The 5,565-nt window shown below is 49.6% G+C and overlaps 1 pseudogene across 1 annotated transcript; it reads right to left on the reverse strand.

Annotated features, from left to right (window-relative positions):
- Nucleotides 1-4,010: 4,010 nt before the first annotated feature.
- LOC117063862 lies at nt 4,011-5,565 on the reverse strand (annotated as a pseudogene). The gene has a single exon (XR_004429133.1). The product of XR_004429133.1 is annotated as an uncharacterized LOC117063862 (transcript).

Raw genomic sequence — 5,565 nt, forward strand, 5'->3', positions numbered from 1 at the left:
CCACCATGGCACATGTATACCTGTGTAACAAACTTGCACGTTGTGCGCATGTTCCCTAGAACTTGAAGTATCATAAAAACAATAATCATAGAAAGAAATGCAGACATGTAAAAAAAAAAAAAAAAAGAAGAAGAAGAAGAAGAAAGAAAAAGAAAATAAGGATGTGCTCAAAACAAGGACTGGTCCAAAGAAGGATGCTGGAACAGCCTGGACAGACCCCCACGGCAAACCTGGAACAACGGAAGCAGCAACATCTATCAGAACAACGATCAGTTATAACCCACTATAAATAGAATAACGTTGCTGAACAGAGAATCCATGAACCCACAGGGATAGTAAACAAACACTGGGAAGAAAGTAGCCCTTCTTTGTAGAATGCTGTGAGAAGTGACGGAGGTGGAAAATCAACACACTGAACCGTCACCATAACGGCTGACCTAGTTGAGTGCAAACGTGACTTGGTGCCAGTGAGGCCAGCTTGGGGCAGGAGGCGGCTTTATGGGCAGACAGGGCGTTCTCAGCCTCAGCAGATCTCCCGCAGGACACCCAAGGACGAGGAAAATCAGTGATTATTCAGAGGAGGAACCACCTTATCGGGGCCCAAAATTAACACTGCCAATCAGGGCAGGCTGACAGACGCCTCCGTGTTCCGTATCTCAAGGACATTGCTTACAGAGCACTCCAGCCAGAAACACGTAACTCGAATTCAACCCTGACAAAACACCAGACCTGGCCGGGCGCGGTGGCTCAAGCCTGTAATCCCAGCACTTTGGGAGGCCGAGACGGGCGGATCACGAGGTCAGGAGATCGAGACCATCCTGGCTAACATGGTGAAACCCCGTCTCTACTAAAAAAAATACAAAAAACTAGCCGGGCGAGGTGGCAGGCGCCTGTAGTCCCAGCCACTCGGGAGGCTGAGGCAGGAGAATGGTGTAAACCCAGGAGGCGGAGCTTGCAGTGAGCTGAGGTCCGGCCACTGCACTCCAGCCTGGGCGACAGAGCGAGACTCCGTCTCAAAAAAAAAAAAAAAAAAAAACAAAACACCAGACCAAACCAAATGGAGGGCATGCTTTAATACAACCGGCTGGTATTTTTTCAAAAATATCACTGCTGTTAAGACAAAGACAGGCTGAAGAACTGCAACAGATGAAAGAATAAAGAGATGTGATTACTAGATAGAGGATGTGATCTGGTCCTCTGTCCTGGACCAAGAGAAAAAAAAGGATAGGAAAGAAACTGTCAAAGTTAGAATGCAAACTGTAGATGAGATAAAAAATACTGGCTCCACGTTACAGTTCTTGAATTGATAGCTTGTGTGGTTACATAAGACAATATCCTTATTCTTAGGAAATAAACACTAAAGTTTTTTGTTTGTTTGTTTTTGTTTTTTTTTTAGACATAGTCTCACTCTGTCACCCAGGCTGGAGTACAGTGGTGCCATCTCGGCTCATTGCAACCTCCACCTCCCGGGTTCAAGCAATTCTCCTGCCTCAGCTTCCCTAGTAGCTGGGATTACAAGTGTGCACCCGGCTAATTTTTTGTATTTTTAGTAGAGACGAGAGTTCACCATGTTGGCCAGGCTGGTCTCGAACTCCTGGCCTCAGGTGATCCACCCGCCTCAGCCTCCCAAAGTGCAGGGATGACAGATGTGAGCCACCGTGCCCAGCCAATAAACACTAAAGTATTAAGGGGTAAGGGATATAAAGTAAAGTAGGAGAAAGAAAGAAAGAGACAAGGAGAGAGAGACAGAGGGAAAGGGAAGACCCTGCTATGACATGCGGCAAAAAGTTAAAAATGGATAAATATGCATAAAGAGTATATGGAAGGTCTGTTTTTTTCCCTTCAAATTTCTGTAAGTTTGAAATTAATTCAAAATGAGCCAAAAAAAAAAAAAAAAGGAACAGAGTAACTTCCTTTAAACAAGGAAGCCTCCTTTTGAAGCTGCAGCATCTGAGACACAGGTGACGAGTCCAGGCCCCCCAACTCTGTCTCCCCTCCCAGCCAAGATGATTTTTAAAAGTCCACAGCTGCAAACTGTTGTCTCCTAGGGAAGGTTTTCTCCTCACTCACATGGTTAACATGCTCAGCAGGGTCACACCCTTCATCCTGTGTGTTTAGGAACCTGTGAGAAAGGGTAAAGGTCAACACAACAGGTGGGGTGTTTCCTTCACTGCTGCCATCAGGCTGGTGTTTTTCTTGCGTGACGGGATCCCAGGCTGGCGGCCCAGGGCTGTGCCACCCGTTGCTGCCCGTGTCTGAGTGTGGAGGTGGATCCTCATGCCTGCCCCTCATGGTGCCAACAGCAGGTGCCCCTGTAGGCATCGGGACTACATTTCAAGCAAAAACGAGGCAGGAAGGGGTGGGAAGGTGTCCTCGATCCAGGCTTGCCTTCACTTGCAAAGGAAACTCACTCAGCCACAAGCCCTCCCCTTCTCAGTGGCCAGAACTGTGCTGTGTGCACACCAAGGGCCAGAAGACAGACACCAGCTGGCAGAGGATTGGCTGACTAGGGACCCATGCTGGCAGAATGCAGTTCTAGTCCTGTAACTAGCTCCAAATTAAAATGTAAAAAGCCACGATTAGCAAATGAGATTTTTCCTGAGCTTTTTTTTTTTAAGGGCTGCGTGCTTTCTATTTGAGATAATCTGAAATTACAGAAAACACACAATGGGAATATCGCATGGTGGCCTCGACCTTTCTAAGCTTTGGCTGTTGGCACAAAACCACTCTATGGCTCTAATGTTCTGTGCTCCGTGATTGTTTTGTGTGGAAACAAAATATCTGGGGTTGACCAGATATGCCTGGAAATTCCTTGTAACCAATGAAACTGCGGCTAAAATGCACTGTTTTCCAATTGGGATTTTGCATTTCACATATTATTTTTGAAAAACAACACAGAAAACGTGAAAGCTACAAGGGCTATAAAAGTTTTCTATGTAGTCCGGGCACGGTGGCTCATGCCTGTAATCCCCGTACTTTGGGAGGCCAGTATGGGAGGACTGCCTGAGCCCAGGAGTTTGAGACCAGCTTGAGCCAGATAGCAAGACCCCCATTTCTACACAATAAATTTTTTTTTTTTTTTTTGAGACGGAGTCTTGCTCTGTCACCCAGGCTGGAGTGCAGTGGCCGGATCTCAGCTCACTGCAAGCTCCGCCTCCCGGGTTCACGCCATTCTCCTGCCTCAGCCTCCCGAGTGGCTGGGACTACAGGCGCCTGCCACCTCGCCCGGCTAATTTTTTGTATTTTTAGTAGAGACGGGGTTTCACCGTGTTAGCCAGGATGGTCTCGATCTCCTGATCTCGTGATCCGCCCGTCTCGGCCTCCCAAAGTGCTGGGATTACAGGCTTGAGCCACCGCGCCCGGCCTACACAATAAATTTAAAAATTAGCTAGACATAGTGACATGCACCTGCGATCCTAGCTACTTTGGAGGCTGAGGCAAGAGGATCGCTTACGCCCAAGAGTTTGAGGTTGCGGTGAGCCATGATCACGCCACTGCATTCCACGCCTGGCTGACAGAGACCCTGTCTTGAATTTAAAAAAAAAAAAAAAAGTTTTTAATGTAAAGTTTTGGCAGAAACTTTTCAGATTGAGACTTGACATTTAATAACTTTCTGTAATAATGGAGGATTTTAACTTTGGTTCAATTTTTTGAATCTTTCAATGGGTTTGAGGTTGCAGGTATCAAACCCTGCAGGAATGGGCTATGCATGGCTTCAGGCGGGCTGGAGTGCTAACTGAGGCTGCCAAGTGTGAAACAGCACAACAGTAAAAGCAAAATACACGCAGTGACAAGAGAAAAGAAATGAATTCACACCATGGGCCTGCGGATGTGGAAATGAAGTGTTACTAAGGCCAGGCGCCTGTGCTCTGGGGTTCCTGGCCAGGTTCCCAGAAGGAAGGGTGTGGTTTCTTTTTCCTCTTGGACGGCTGGCTCCAGGCCCTGGATACCTCGGAGTCAATTCCAGACATTTGGGGTTGAGTCATCAGAAGAAAGAAAATAGAGACATCTGAATTGTTCACATCACTATATTTTAAACATGATTAGGCAAGTATAATTTTGTTACTAAAATAGTAAATACATTTTACTAATAGTGGAGTACATTTTGTTACTAAAAAGGCAAAAAGTTATTCAAAATGATAAATATTGAACTAATAAGCTCTTGCATTAGAAGAAAATAGGAAGAAAGTTAGCAAAGAAAGGGGTGAACTGAAAGCGTCGACAATGCATTCGTGAAAGTCCAGGTGCGGTTTATTCTGATTTACTCTGAGGTGAGCTGAAATCAGGACTGCAGGGCGGGCGACGCATCTGTGACAAGGCTGGACAGACTCATGGGTGCCTGCCCCACCCTCCTCCTGCAGCCACTCCCCCAGGGCAGGCCTCCTGTCAGGGGAGCCAGGCTGTTGGCATGTCACACAAAATCACGTGTGCTGGGTTCCGCACAGAGCAAAGCCAGGTGTGCAGCACAAGGCAGGCTGTCTGGCTCTCGAAGACCCCGCAATGGAGCCCCTGCAGCCTGGGCATGTTCTGACCCCAGAGGTGGCAGCTACCTGCAGTCCCCCGACCTGTCATTCCTGTCCTGTGACTTCCAGAAAGGGGCAGCTCCTGGGAGATCCCCACCAGGTGACACCTGGGACTCTGCCCTTCCTTCCTGGGCTGCTGTGTGAGGGGGGCCAGGGTCTGGAGACCCTGAGGGCTGCCCCAACACCAACACCCCTGCCTGTGCTCCTCTTGTGAGGTGGGTGCGTCCTGTCCTTACTGCCAAAGCCACAGCAGGGGTGTGGGGAGCCCGTGCATCTGACTGGTACCTGTCTAACCCCACCGCCCGTGCCACTGTAATCTGACCGGTACCTGTCTAACCTCACACCGCCTGTGCCACCGTAATCTGACCGGTACCTGTCTAACGTCACACCGCCTGTGCCACCGTAATCTGACCGGTACCTGTCTAACGTCACACCGCCTGTGCCACCGTAATCTGACCGGTACCTGTCTAACCTCACCGCCTGTGCCACCGTAGGGCAGAGCACGAAGGAGAGCCCGGGATGCACACCTGACACACTTAGCGGCTGAGCCGCAAGCCTGACGAGTGGGAGACTTCTGTGGTTCAGCAGTGTGAGGCAGAGCGACGGGGCCCCTCCGCTTCTGTCTGCGTGAGCACATGCGCGTGGAACAAGACTTCTGACCTGGTCAAACACTTCACACACACATAACGGAGGAAACTTTTGGTGTGCTATCAAATGCTTTGTCACGCGCACACAACATCTCCGTCCCAGCATGGAGGAAAGGCAGCTGACCCTGGCCGACCCCACCCCAGGCTGGTCCCCACCAGAGGCCTGAGCGTTTCTCCTTCCAGCCACGCAGTTTCCAGTGGCCACCGTTCTCTACTGAGGACGTCACCTCCGGCCGCTGGTCTTGCCAGGTACCCTGTGCGAGGGTGAAACTGGCTGCCCAGCCTCCCAGTCCTGCCCTTATCGTGGTAAATACACCCTTCAGCAGACATCCCCATGTCAGCCCTTGGGTCTGTGCCCTGCAGGGCCCTGCCTGCCAGCCCTGGGTATCACTGGC

Source organism: Trachypithecus francoisi, unplaced genomic scaffold (assembly GCF_009764315.1).
Source record: "Trachypithecus francoisi isolate TF-2019V2 unplaced genomic scaffold, Tfra_2.0 Contig01558, whole genome shotgun sequence".
Lineage (NCBI taxonomy): Eukaryota > Metazoa > Chordata > Mammalia > Primates > Cercopithecidae > Trachypithecus > Trachypithecus francoisi.